Genomic DNA, 16096 nt, shown 5'->3' with positions numbered 1-16096 from the left:
TAAAGCTGGGCGAACACTAGGTCGAAGGGGCGGCGCGGCGGGGCGCGGAATTGTGAAGGCCGCATACTATGTAGGAACTGCTCTCGGCCGCGTTGGTTGAGCTTTCCCCTTCCATCTGACTAGCGCTGCGGTTTAGTGTTGATTTTGCATTTCCAGGAGTCCCCACGTCACAATCGTTGGCTTCGTGTTTATATGGCGTCCGAGGACAGCCGAATATACCCGAACTCAAAGATTTCCGACCGCCCCGGCGCACACTAGGTCGGTAGCGCGGCGCGGCGCGGAGCCAAGGTTCCATAAGTCTGGCAATTTCCTCTGGCTCCGAACCGCGCCGCACCGCGTCGCCCTATCGACATTCCAATGTATTCTTCTTGGTGGTCGGTTCCGCGCCGCGTCACCGAACTAGTATGCGCCCAGCTTTAGCCAGCATGATTTTCTCGTTATTCGAAAGGATCTTGTAACTTGAGAATATCGATCTGATCTGACTGATTGTACCACACACTGGTGCAATGAAGAAAATGAAATATAGAAGTTTAATGTTTTATGCATACTTCCCATGATTATTTAATAGATAAACTCTCTAACAAATAATGTGACAGTAACCAATACAGGTATCAGCAATTTTCAAAAACCACCCACCAATCCCCTTTTCTATGTTAAATTTCTCGTTTAAAAGAAACGCCAAGGCAGAAAATGAAAATAATCGGTCCTCATGACGGAAGAGTACAACAGAACCAGATCGATGGAAACTCTTAATGAAAGAGTTTGTCCGATGGGTCAGCAAGTGTTGGATTCGTCAGTACCAAACAGGTCGAAGAAGGCCGGCCAAGTTTTAACCGAGTTGCCCTCCAGCAGGATCAGACGGCCGCAATCCATTTGCACGTTCAAACTAAGTTTTGAGCGAGGGGAACGAGTTGAGCACCTAATCAAACACGGGTTTCCTCGAAGAAAAACATCGCATCCTATCGGAAACAGAGGGCCGGAGTTTTTTCCTTCTGAAGTATGGCCATTTGCATCTTTTTGAATTCGATCTTCTTGATTCTCAAACGCTAAATTTACTACCATTACCGGAGAGTGCTAAAACTATAACTTACTTTGTCTTGTAACGTTAAAAAAGATCATCTGAATAAAAATCAAAACCTTGGCACGAAAAAGAAAATGTTTTTCTAAACCTACGTCACACCAGACCGCATCTCACGATCTCCAAATGATTAAAATTATAATTTATGATTATTCGGAGATCGTGAGATGAGGTCTGGAGCGACGTAGGTTTTAGAAAAACATTTTCTTCATCGTGCCAACGTTTCGATCTTTATTGAGATCATCTTCAGGGTCTGGGATTTATAAACATTATTTAAATTTTACAAATACATGTAGGATGTGGAAAAATTATGAATTTATTTATATTAAATTTTAGATTAAAAAAATGAATTTATACAATGTTAGAAAATTTTAGATTAAAAATGAATTTATACGATATTTATTGAGATCATCTTCAGAGACTGGGATTTACAAACATTATTTAGATTTTACAAATACATGTAGGATGTAGAAAAATTATGAATTTATTTATATTAAATTTTAGATTAAAAAAATTAAATTTATACAATGTTAGAAAATTTTAGATTAAAAATGAATTTATACGATATTTATTGAGATCATCTTCAGAGACTGGGATTTATAAACATTATTTAAATTTTACAAATACATGTAGGATGTAGAAAAATTATGAATTTATTTATATTAAATTTTAGATTAAAAAAATGAATTTATACAATGTTAGAAAATTTTAGATTAAAAATGAATTTATACAATGTTAGAAAATTTTAGGTTAAAAGAAAAAATTATACAATCTGCTAGAAAATTTAACTCCTTATACAAATTGCTAGAAAATTTTAGATACAAAAAATGAATTTATACAATGCTAAATAATTTTAGATTCAATCAAAGTATTTGTACTCACTCAAAGTGTTTGTTTTCCGTGTAGATTATGTCACTGTATAAATTGTCTGTCGTGTTTTCTAGCATTGCATAAATTCATTTTTCTATCTAAAATTTTCTAGCATTGTATAAAATTCATTTTTTTAATCTAAAATTTTCCCTAAATGAAAAAAATGAATTTATACAACGCTAGAAAATTTTAGATTCAAAAATGAAAAAAAAACTTTTTTTAATCTGAAACTTTCTAGCATTGCATAAAATCATTTTTCTATCTAAAATTTTCTAGCATTGTATAAAATTCATTTTTTTAATCTAAAATTTTCCCTATATGAAAAAAATGAATTTATACAATGCTAGAAAATTTTAGATTCAAAAATGCCAAAAAAACTTTTTTTAATCTGAAATTTTCTAGCATTGCATAAATTCATTTTTTTAATCCAAAATTTTCTAGCATAGCATAAATTCATTTTTTTACATCCTACATGTATTTGTAAAATTTAAACAATGTTTATAAATCCCAGTTCTGAAGATGATCTCAATAAAGATTCATTTTTTAATCTAAAATTTCTAGCACTGCATAATCTTTTCTTTGAATCTAAAATTTTCTAACATTGTATAAATTCATTTATTTAATCTAAAATTTAATATAAATAAATTCATAATTTTTTCCATATCCTACATGTATTTGTAAAATTTAAATAATGCTTATAAATCCCAGGCCCTGAAGATGACCTCAATAAAGATCGAAACGTTGGCATGATAAAGAAAATGTTTTTGTAAAACCTACATCACACCAGACCGCATCTCACGACCTTCAAATAATCATTATTGTTTATATTGAAACAACCTATTATTATTGTTTACGAGTAGTCTATAGTAATCGTTTATTTACGCTGGATTCTGTTTTGAACATATCACCAAAAGTGATAATAGGTTTTATTTATTGCGTCGCCGACAATTAAAATTAAATCACCTTCCTAGACAGACCAATTAGATTGAATTTAATTTTGCATAATAATTAATTGTAACAGCAGACAATGCATTTTCTTATGTTTTGAATAATTTTACTTTTAGTCACTTGGGTCGATTTTTAATATTTTATTTCAAAGCATTACTTTACGAATCATTTTTTTCATAATGACAAAAAAGTTGGTGCAGATGATAAGAAATTAGTTACCAAGGTTTTATGAGCACTAAAATTTTGGCATGGTCACGGTTTAACCATGAAAATTAAATCACGATCGCGCCCATCATGGAATGTGTTGATATTGTTAAGTAAGTTCAACAAAGGGTAAAGACAAGAAAACAACTTTATTGAACTTTTCTTTTATCTTTTGTTTAAATTTGTTTAAATGAATTAAATTTGATAATAAATTTGAAAATAATTCAGAATTTTATTTTATTGTTAGTAAACCTTGAGTGAATGCAAAATAATTTTTTTAAATGTCTTTTTTTAAAAAAACGAGTCATTTGACCCGGCCCAAGGAATGTCGAGTAATCTGGGGGTGAATGTCTAAGTCTGGAGAGTAAAATTAAGTTATTAGCGATAATGGAGTGGGGTTCAACTCCGTCCCGAGGAAATGTGATTTATTTTCTTGAAAGTAAGGTGCGTTTAACCCCCCCCCCCCAAAGAATACCAAGTTCTCTGGGGAGAGAATGTAACCAGACTTCTGTTTGTAGTTGTGATGTTATTCTGTAGTTGACCTAAGGTGGAAACGGGAGGCTAGCATTTTAGGATTTAGGATGCAGCATACACATAAAAGCAGATAGTCTGAAACCTGATATGCTCAATGACTGCAATTTAAAATAAAATACACGTGAGAGAACAGAAAAACAAGGATAACACGAAAAAAGCCCGACGACGATTTCAGCCGTTCTTCAGCCAATAAACCACACACTTTATGTATTTTTATTTCTAACTACAAAAATACACAATCACAAAATAAATTATAATATGTGATGTCTAGTGACCGTTAGTTAATTCGTAGATTGTGAGATGCGGTCTGGTGTGACGTAAGTTTTAGAAAAACATTTTCTTTGTCGTGCCAACGTTTCGATCTTTATTGAGATCATCTTCAGGGCCTGGGATTTATAAACATCTTTTAAATTTTACAAATATATGTAGGATTAAAAAAAACGAATTTATGCTACGCTAGAAAATTCTAGATTAAAAAAAATGAACGTATACTATGCTAGAAAATTTTAGATGGAAAAAATGAACTTATACAATGCCAAAAAATTTTAGATTAAAAAAATAAACTTATACAATGCTAGAAAATTTTTGATTAAAAAGAACAAATTTATACAATGATAGAAAATTTTAGATTGAAAAAATGAACTTATACTATGCCAGAAAATTTTAGATTAAAAAAATAAACTTATACAATGCTAGAAAATTTTTGATTAAAAAGAATAAATTTATACAATGATAGAAAATTTTAGATTAAAAAAAATGAACGTATACAATGCTAGAAAATTTTAGATGGAAAAAATGAACTTATACAATGCTAAAAAAATTTAGATTAAAAAAATAAACTTATACAATGCTAGAAAATTTTTGATTAAAATGAACGAATTTATACAATGATAGAAAATTTTAGATTAAAAAAAATGAACTTATACAATGCCAGAAAATTTTAGATTAAAAAAATAAACTTATACAATGCTAGAAAATTTTAGATTTAAAAAAAATGAATTTGTACAATGCTAGAAAATTTTAGATTGAAAAAATGAATTTATACAATGATAGAAAATTTTAGATTGAAAAAAATGAACTTATGCAATGCTAGAAAATTTTAGATTAAAAAAATGAATTTGTACAATGCTAGAAAATTTTAGATTGAAAAAAATGAACTTATGTAATGCCAGAAAATTTTAGATTAAAAAATAAACTCATACAATGCTAGAAAATTTTTGATTAAAAAGAATGAATTTGTACAATGCTAGAAAATTTTAGATTAAAAAAATGAACTTATGCAATGCTAGACAATTTAAGATTAAAAAAATGAATTTATACAATGCTAGAAAACACGACAGACATCCGTGTACATGTGTCATTCTTGTCCCTCAACACAATAGACAAGAATGACACATCTACACGGAAAACAAACACTTTGAGTGACTGATTGAAACTAAAATTTTCTAGTGTTGTATAAATTTATTCTTTTAATCTAAAACTTTCTAGCATTGTATAAGTTAATTTTTTTAATCTAAAATTTTCTAGCATTGTACAGGTTCATTTTTTTCACATCCTACATGTATTTGTAAAATTTAACCAATGTTTATAAATCCCAGGTTCTGAAGATGGTCTCAATAAAGATCGAAACGTTGGCACTATAAAGAAAACCTCCAAATAATCATTAAGTAACGGTAACTAAACACCACACATCAACAATAATCTTTTTAAAAAAATCAAACTCAAATTTCACTGACAGGTGACGTAATCTAAAATCGGGAAAAGTTATTCGTAAGAATCGCAACAATATATAAGTCAAATATAACTCTAGTTCGTTGAGTTATTTTCTTCCAATCCGCCCTCAGCCGTACAAAGCTAAGAAGGAGAAAAGGGAATAGCAACAAACGAGGTGAACTTTTCAAGAATCTCAAGAACTGGATTTTTAACGGGGGGAAAGGTCGATTAAAGCTAGGTCAGAATACATACTTTCCGAGAAATATTTCATCATATAAGTTTATTTGTAATATTTATTCACGCATTGATATAACACTGAATTAAATTGTAAAAAAAAATTATAAGAGAAGAAAGCTTTTGCACTTTCTTTTGTGTAGGTTGTAATTTTTTATCTTTTCGAAATAAAGAAGGGTGGTAATAGATTTTTTCGGTTGCATTTAAAGAAAGGAAGGCTTTAGGTCACCAATGGACGAAAAATTCATTTGTATATATATTACACTCTATTATTTGTAAAATATCGATTTGTGAATTGATTTTTTTGATCGGCATGTCCTGGTCTTTCCTGGATTTGCCTTGGCTCCGATAGTTAAGTAAATAAAATTATTAAAAGATTAAAACCTTAAGGGTAAAAATATAAACAAAATATATTAGAAAGGGTCCATTTAGAGGGAAAGCCTGGTCACCCTCCTGTTAGTAAAAATCAATACGAAGCTTTTAAAGCACACAAGATCGATACTAAAAAAAAATATAAACTGTTTTCCATCAGCTCAGCGGTAAAATTATCGAAATCAGACTTAATGGATTGACATAAAAATTTGGATTTACCTCGTCAATGAAGGTTTCGCGTAAGAACACGTGTGTCTCCAGGGGGCGAAAACACAACCGGTTCCACGGGGGTTGAAACGAACACTGAGGGCGGCGCGGCACTTCTCCCCTATTTCGTGTTGGGGTGGGGACAACCCTTCGCATGATCGCATAATTCCACCCCCGCGTTTTCCGACGGCATCGTACAAAACGATATAAGAAGAAATAGTTTACTGTTCATGAATGTTTTTCATTCGGATTTAATACAATAAAAACTTAGATTATATAAACATCAATTTTTTTGTCTTGAACCGGATTGTTCCATAAAATTCCCTTTTTCTATGGCTTATTGGTGAAAATTGGAGAGGAAAAAAATTAAGTTTATAGTGTTGGTGTAAAGTCAATTTATGATTGATGATGTTGAACCTCAGAATCAGATTACAATGATGGAGTATAGTTCGATGATTCTTGATCTGAGAGTTCGATGACATGATTCATGAGAAAAAGCAAGATTAAAAGTAATGTGGATGGTTAACCATCGGAGTAAGGTAAAAAAACTAAAGAGACACAAAAATAAAGTGTTCAAGATAAAACAAAAGATAATAAAAAAACTGAGCTCATTTTGGTTGTTCAATAGTCATTATTAAAACTTAAAATCATGATTATTATTGAAAACTTATAAATTTAGTAGGGACACAACGTTATAGCAGCTGAAAGAACATTTCTTTCAAAGAATTAAATCCGAGAGGACGGGAAGAAAAAATAGATACAGGTCACATGGACAATGATCTAATGGGCCTCTCTTCCACCCTCTTTCTACCCCCTCATCATTAGGATCTGCACTCCGCAGAGATAAATTCTCTTTCGCACGCATGCACACAATTGTGAGGATTTTTCTCTCTCCCTCTCTCTACTACTCACTCTTCTCTAAAACCTCGAGAAAAAAAATAAAAACAGAGCAGCACCTATGCACGTCCTAATTGCCGCTGCATGAGTGTCTTTTGTGCGCTAATGAAATGTATCTTCTTATGAGACTGCACAGGGGCAAAAATTATCGGATAACTGCCATATTATTAATTTGTTAGTGCGACACAATGATAAATACTGAAAGCAAATTTATGTTTCAATAGGGTTTATCTGAACATAGAAAAGGGGGTGCGTGGCGGCGGTTGAATGGGGGTGCATCCTGATCCATTGTCTACACTCTGGTGCATTTCACCCTCGTCGTCCTGGGCCTGCAAGATAACAGGATCACGAATAACCATTGAACGAACTCTTCCATTTAACTAGATGCCGATTGATCTTGCGCGAGTTGGCCAAGATCATTGCTAAAATGTTTGATTTACTGCAACCGGGGAAAAGATGGTTAATGTCCAAAACTACCTTTTAATTGATGGTTCATTCAAATTTATAGTTTCCTCTTAAAAAGAATACAGAATATTCTGTTCATATCCTACATAACAATCACTAGCCTAAACACATAATCAACAGAATAATCAACAATTACAACTCAACACATCAAATCTGTCAAATACATACAAACCAATATACATATCCATGTCATTCATTCACGGCCTATCACATAAATTAAACACTCCCTTTTGATAACTTTAAAATAGCCTTTAACAACTATAAAACAACTCACACATTTTTTCCTAAATTAAAGCTCCCACACCAGTAACAAATAAGACCGACGTAATTTACAAAATCAATTGTTCAACTTACATCGGAATTACATCCCAATATCTGGATAAGAGAGTAAAGCAACATATCTATGAATGAAACAAACCCAAACAAAATCCTACAGTACTGGCTACCCACTATTTTGAACACCAACACAATTTTTTCTTCAACAATCCAAAAATATTACACACAAAACAAAGCAAACGTAACTTTTTAGAAATGGTTTACATCAACAGAGATAAACACAGCATCAATTACAGAACGGGCACATGTAAACTCGTGTGTTTTCTAGCACTGTATAAATTCATTTTTTTAATGTTAAATTGTCTAGCATTGTATAAATTCGTATTTTAATCTAAAATTTTCTAGCATTGTACAATCTTTTCTTTGAATCTAAAATTTTCTAGCATTGTATAAATTCATTTTTTGTATCTTAAATTTTCTAGCAGTGTATAAATTCATCTTTTTAATCTAAAATTTCCTAGCATTGTACAAATTCAATTTTTTATCTGAAATTTTCTTGCATTGTGTATATTCATTTTTTAATCTAAAATTTTCTAGCATTCTATAAATTCATTTTTTAATCTAAAATTGTCTAGCATTGTATAAATTCTTTTTTTTAATCTAAAATTTCCTAGTATTGTATAAATTCATTTTTTTTAATCTACAATTTCCTAGCATTGTATAAATTTGAACAATGTTTATAAATCCCAGTCTCTGAAGATGATCTCAATAAATATCGTATAAATTCATTTTTTAATCTAAAATTTTCTAGCACTGTATAATCTTTTCTTTGAATCTAAAATTTTCTAACATTGTATAAATTCATTTATTTAATCTAAAAGTTAATATAAATAAATTCATAATTTTTTCCACATCCTACATGTATTTGTAAAATTTAAATAATGTTTATAAACCCCAGGCCCTGAAGATGACCTCAATAAAGATCGAAACGTTGGCACGATAAAGAAAATTTTTTTCTAAAACCTACGTCAAACCAGACCGCATCTCACGATCTCCAAATAATCATGACTACTAAGCAAATATGGATTAAATTAATAATCGGGTTCACCGATCGGAAGAAGGTGACGTATTGAATGACTAATTCATTATTAGTTTAAGAAAGGAGTTAAGTTTTATTTATTTCGGTACAGACTCGCCTATCAATCAGGTGGCTATCTAGTCCATGTACTCTGATCAGTGTATTAATACGAGTACTATCTTCAATTTCAATTCCAGCTGGTGCAGACTACATTTCGTTTGATGAAACAAATTACAGGAGGGAGTAGCAGAGACGAGAACTGACAAGAGCGTAGGCGTTGCCTTAGGCCCGAAAACGTCTGTCTAAATAAAGGGCCGTGAGAATTCCAAAATACGCCAAGTATTGTTTAAGATAAAGAGAACGTTATGAGACGCCTTGTTGCACAATTTTAATCAAAGAGGTTGCTGTTATTGCTGTTTACTACCTATTAAAAATGAACAAAAGGGCTCTCATTTTTAAAGCATTATCAGTGATCCATCTATCATTTCACAAATGTGAGACAAATGGGCCATATTGAAAACCCATTTATAATTTTGGTGTCGTTTTCTTGCTGCGCAACATTAGGGGGAATTCTTTGTATTGTCAACAATTTTTCTTGTATTTTTGACTTTACAACAAAATTGAACAAATTACGATTCATTATGAAATAGGGCCCAAGGATGACGGTGGGATTCGAACCTATGACCGTGAATTCTACGAGCTGAGTCGGACGCGACAATCACTCGACTACCGCGGTCCCCTAAAGCCGGGAACACACCCGATGCAACACCATGCGACACTACCCGATGCTACCCGACGCAAATCCCAACTCCGATTTTCCATAAGGTTGCATTACCCCGTGCACATCTGCCCGATGCTATGCCATGCTAACCTACCCGACGCTCTGCGATCCCCACTGTCCAGATTTTCGTCGGGTAGCATCGAGTACAGTCGAAGACAAAAAAACCGTACACTATTATTTTTATTCAAACTACATGTATTATTGTCGTTATTGTAGTTTATGAGAGACAATTAGTTTTAGTTTAATTTAAAATTGTAGAAAATACGCTACAGTTATATTAATTACAACAAACATATTTTAAATATAAACCAAATTAACCGAGATCAAAAATTCATTTTTTTTAAATTAATGGTTTGGTATAAAATTGATCAAAACACCGGAATACCATGTTTATTAATTTAATTAACAATTTATTACACGGTTTTGATCATAAAATTTAACTAAGTATTGATTTTGCTCATAAAATTACACCATTTTCGTCGAGTAGCGCGAGAACAGGACAGTCATATTTTTTGTACTTTATTTCAAACTATGTATATGTAATTTTGTCGTTATATTAATTACAACATTCTTAATTTAATATAAACCAAATTAAACGAGATCAAAATTCATGAGTTTTTATAAAAATTATTTAATTATGGTGGTTAGGCAAAAAATGTATCGAAACACCGGAATAAATCCACGAAATTAGTGAATTTATTTAAAACAATTAAATTTAAATAACAATGTATTAAATGGTGGTGTTCATAAAATTTAAATAACAATTTATTACAAGGTTTTGTCAAAATAGTCTCATTAAAAACAAAAGAGGCGTTGCGACTGTGATACTGATTTGTGATACACGCTGTGTGACTGGACGTGGCGTGCGCTTGACTTCGCATAGATGTGCAAACCCTACCAAAACGTGGTAAGGCGTCGGGTAGCGTTGCGTCGGGCAAGTGTGTTCCCTGCTTAAAGGTGGCTTACATCTACCGACAATCTCGATCTTTTTGCACACAAAAATTACATACCTTGTAAAACAACTTTACAATAGAACTTATCAACAACGATACCAAACGACTCTTATTAGGCACAAAAATGTTCTATGAAAACATGATCTGAATGTTTTAATCAGTTGGTATAGAATTGTATTTGAATTCATATCAAATGTTAGCCATTTAAAATAATGTAACATATCACAGCCTTACATTCATAATTGAAAGAAGTAACTTGGTCAATTGACCACTAAAACGTAAATTGTTTACTTTCATAATTTGATCAATTTCACACATCCATGATGTAAACCATATAACCAAAAAGTTAAAAAAAAAAAAACTTTATACTAACCCCATAAAAGGCCATTTCTCAGGTAATTGACAAAAAACAATGAGAAGAACTCGAACTTTTCGGTTGTAAATTTTCGAAACGGGGAAATAAGTATAGCGTAACTTTCGGGCAACTTGTGCTATATCGTCTTGATTTACTCTACACTAAAAACACTCGTGCACTTGTTTTGGTTTTATAGCTATCTCCTTTTTTTTACGATAGCAAAATTTACAAAATGTCGCCCTCCCGGATGGCACAATAAACCGCAGCCAGGCGCTCGGCGTAATTACACGAGCAAAGATATAAAACGTACAGTAATCATAAACAGTTCCCCAGCGATTTCCGATACGGCCCGGTTCACTTTCCCTTTCGTGCTTTAGTCGTTCTCGACCATAAAAAAATAAGCATGGCTCCTCACCAATTTTACGATAATACCCACAAAAATAATGTTTTCTTCTGCATAAAGAATTTTCAAACATTAGAGAAGTTTTTGTTTTTAAAACAGGTTATTTATCTCTACAAAATACGGTTCATATCTATTCCTAACATAGCAACATTTAATTAGTAATTAATTGACACAGCGAATTAACTTAACTAATAGGAAATTGTTTGTACGATGGCATAAAGTTACTTTTGAAAAGTATAAAAAGCTGCGGTTCTCCAAGGGTCTGTTTTTGGACATCTTTATAAACGACCTTTGCAAGCTAAAATGTACAGCTAAACTAGCTCCCTTTTAAGCCGGGAACACACCCGACGCAACGCTACCCGACGCCTTGTCAAGTTTTACGTAGTCACACAGCGTGTATCACAATTCAGTATCACAATCGTAACGTCTCTTTTGTTCTTAATGCATTATTTTGAGCAACACCATGTAATAAATTGTTTGTTAAATTTTATGAGCACAACCATGTAATAAATTATTAGTTAAATTTTATTGTTTTAAATAATGCTAGTCCGGTGTTTTGATTAATTTCCCTAAACAAAATAATTAAATAATTTTTATAAAAACTTAGGAATTTTTGATCTCGTTTAATTTGGTTTACATTAAAGTAGTAATGAATTAATAGAACGACAAAATCACATATACATCACATAGTTTGAAATAAACTACAAAAATATGAGTGTCCTGTTCTGACGCTACTCGACAAAAATGGTGTAATTTTATGAGCAAATCATGAAATAAATTGTTAGATAAATTTTATGAGCACAACCATGTAATATATTGTTAGTTTAATTTAATTATTTTATATAAAGTTATTCCCGTGTTTCGATAAATTTTCTGCTTAACCATCATAATTAAATAATTCTTACAAAAACTCATGAATTTTTGATATAGTTTAATTTGGTTCACATTAAAATAAGCATGTTGTATTTAATATAAGGACAAAATTACATATACATAGTTCCAAATAAACTATAAAAATATGCGTGTTCTGCTCTGACGCTACCCGACGAAAATGGAGTAATTTTATGAGCAAAATCACGTAATAAATTGTTAAGTAAATTTTATGAGAAAAACCGTGAAATAAATTGTTAGTTAAATCTTCTGAGCAAATCCATGAAATAAATCGTTAGTTAAATTTGATGACCAAATCCATGAAATAAATTGTTAGTTAAATTTTATGGGCAAAATCGTGAAATAAAATATTTTAGTTAAATTTGTGAGCAAATCCATGTAATAAATTTTAATTAAATACATTCTATCAATAAATGATATTCTGGTGTCTTAATCAATTGTCTGCCAAATCATTAAAAAAATTTAATAAAAATCAATCAATTTTTGATCTCGGTTAATTTGGTTTATATTAAAATAATTTTGTTGTAATTAATGTACCGACAATAATACATGTAGTTTGAATAAAAATATGAGTGTCCGGTTCTTTTGTCTTCGACTGTACTCAATGCTACCCGACGAAAATCTGGACAGTGGGGATCGCAGAACGTCGAGTAGGGTAGCGTTGCGTGGCACGCCACTTACAGTCACCCAGTGTGTATCACAATCGCAACACCTCTTTTGTTCTTAATGCACTATTTTGAGCAAAACCTTGTAATAAATTCATAGTTAAATTTTATCGTTTTAAATAATGTTAGTCCGGTGGTTTGATTAATTTTCCTAACCAACGTAATTAAATAATTTTTATAAAAAACTTAGGAATCTTTGATCTCGTTTAATTTGGTTTACATTAAAATAGGAATGTTCTAAATAATATAACCACAAAATTACAAATCTTAGTTTGAAATAAACTACAAAAAATATGAGTGCCCTGTTCTGACGCTACTCGACAAAAATGGTGTAATTTTATGATCAAAACTATGAAATAAATTGTTAGTTAAATTTTATTATCAAAACCGTGTAATAACTTGTTAGTTTTTAATTAATCCATTATATCAAAAAATGGTATTCCGGTGTTTTGATCAATGTTCTACCAAACCACTATAATTAAATAATTTTTATAAAAACACATGAATTTTTGATCTAATTTAATTGGGTTTATATTAAAATAAGAATGTTGTAATTAATATAACGACAAAATTACATATACTTAGTTTGACGTGAACTATAAAAAATATGAGAGTGCCGTTATGACCAACAAAGATGGTGTAATTTGAGGAGCAATACCATTAAATAATTGTTAGTTAAATTTTATGTGCAAAACCGTGTAATAAATTGTTAAATTTATTACATTAAAAAATGGTATTCCGGTGTTTTGATCAATTTTCTATCAAACGATTAAAATTAATTTTTTCAAATAAAAACTATGAATTTTTGATCTCGGTTAATTTGGTTTATATTAAAATAAGTATGTTGTAATTAATATAACGACAATAATACATGTAGTTTGAATANGACCGCGGTAGCCGAGTGGTTAGCATGAGAGACTCTCACGCCGCGGTCGTGGGTTCGATTCCCACCGTCGCCTATGGCCCTTTTTTCACAATAACCCCCCCCCCCAAATTTGAACACACATATACGAATGTCAAATGGCAAATATGCATAGTTCATAACGCCAAAAAAAAAAAAAAAAAAAAAAAAAGAATTAAATATAAATTTGTAGCTAAGTATTTTATCGTCACATAAAGTATGGTGCTATTCTTGTGGTGTCATGTTGGTTTTGTGTGAAAGTGTTGTGAAACGTGAATTTGGATTCTGCTGTTTTTATATTATGATTGTGACATGTGGTTTTATTTAAATTCAAAGAAAATCGGGAATGTGAATTTTCTGGACTTCATTTGTGATTTGGCATTCAATATTGGAAAGGAAATTAATTATTAAGAACGATAACGAAGAACGGTTTAATAATTTATTTGCTTGATGATGTCGTAGCTACGGCTTTGAGTTAAATAAAACCGCCAATGATCAAAGAAAATTTCCCAGATTTACAGTCCCAATCCCATAAAAACAGCAGAATACAAATTCACGTTTCCCAAAAGTTTCATACAACACCCATTATGACACCACAAGAAAGCACCGTACTTTATGCGCGTATGAAATATTTGGTTTAAAATTTATGATTATTTACATTTAATAATTTAAATCTTAAATGTATTTTTGCCAATCGACATGTGTTTTGTAATTTACCCAGGCACTGAAGATGACTCGAATAAAGGTCGAAACATCGGCAAAAATTTAACGTGTTTTTCTAATCTACCTCATTCTTGACCACTCCTCACGACTTCAACAAATTACGTAAACAATTACTCTAAATCAAAATTTATTAGCAGTAAAATTCATACATATACAAAATATGTTTACAACCGTTTAATTTGAGGTATGGGAAGTAATGCAGGCAACAAGGGTAATACAAATTGCCATTTAAGAAGTTAGCAAAGTAATAAGTACTCGTCGATAGGAAATTCGGAGTAAAGACATAATTTGAGGCTCCCATGTCGTGATTAACGAATAGTTGCAAGTAGCTACAGCCTTCCTCTTACTCGAAGAGTTAAACCGCTTATTAAGATAGTTTCTGAGGGTGGATGCATCAAACAGCAACTCCGTTCATATATCAAAATGTACTCCTACCCTCGCGCAACAAATTTATTGACCCTAAACCTAAAGTTAGCATACCTTTAGATTTTTTGTAAATCACGCCATAATAATTGCAGATTTTCCAATATTAGCCAAAGTCATCACCAAACATTTTTTCGTTTTGTATTTGTAAAATTTGTTATTATTCTTTTATATTATAACTTGTTCATATTTTATCTATCGTCATACAGCTCAATCTTAGATTAAAAAATTATCGATTTATTGAAAATCCAGTGTTCTTTTTTGGTGGAACTCCATCATCAAAGGTTGTATGAAAATTGAAAACAGCCCTTACACCGCTTACACCCACCATTTTGTACACCAACACAATTTCGACTTCAACAATCCAAAAATATTCCACACAGAACACAACAAACATAAATGTAACTTTTTAAAAATGGTTTACATCAGCAAAGATAAATACAGCATCAAGTACAGAACAGATACATGTAAAGTAGCCGCCGCTGGGCAAATATCATAAATCAAATTCAATACCAATAACATATAAGCAAAACAGAAAACATATAATACAACACATAAAACAATCACTCCACACAACAAACAATAGATATGATAGACACGATAAAAAGTCCGCCGTGAGGAGGCGAGAGAGAGTGTGGGTACCCTTGCAGTTGAGCTGGTGTAGTCGGCCTGTCCAGGTAGAAACTAGATAGTGTGAGATGGGTGTGAATTCAGCGGAGCAGTGCCCCTTCTTATGTAGGGAATGCACCACCCGGATTGCCTGCAGAGCGGAAAGCATGGTCATTCCTGAAGTTGACGTGCAGTGGGTACCGTGGTGAAGGTCACCACAGTATGCAAATAAGTAAGAATGTACTTAAGAGTGAGTGAAAATGTGAGTTTGGAGAGCATTAGCTTTGGGAGCAGTTTCACTATACACATCAATCTTGGGCCTAGGGTTGGACAGTGTAATGATCCAGTGTGTGCAGCGTGGCATGGTACCCAGCTTGGTGACCAATCCATTGGCCTGTCACGTCCCATAGTCCAGAGGGACCAAGTCTAAAGGTGGCCATTCACGATCACTCCAAATGGAACCGCGCCAATCCGTACAGCTCCATTTGGAGTGCCTGAAATTTGAGGGGGCATTCA

General features: G+C 32.0%; 1 protein-coding gene across 2 annotated transcripts in view; it reads right to left on the bottom strand.

Moving 5' to 3' along the window:
• LOC112126212 overlaps positions 1 to 6249 on the bottom strand; it is a 134104-nt gene extending 127855 nt beyond the window's left edge. For both annotated transcript variants that reach the window (XR_002909840.1, XM_024224832.1), the window contains exon 1: positions 6173 to 6249. The gene's annotated coding sequence lies outside the window, so the exon portion shown is untranslated. The remainder of the gene's footprint in view (positions 1 to 6172) is intronic.
• Positions 6250 to 16096: the final 9847 nt, after the last annotated feature.

This window comes from Cimex lectularius, unplaced genomic scaffold (assembly GCF_000648675.2).
Source record: "Cimex lectularius strain Harlan isolate CLEC.00 unplaced genomic scaffold, Clec_2.1 scaffold53, whole genome shotgun sequence".
Classification (NCBI taxonomy): Eukaryota; Metazoa; Arthropoda; class Insecta; order Hemiptera; family Cimicidae; genus Cimex; species Cimex lectularius.
This window is presented reverse-complemented; position numbering and strand designations above follow the sequence as displayed.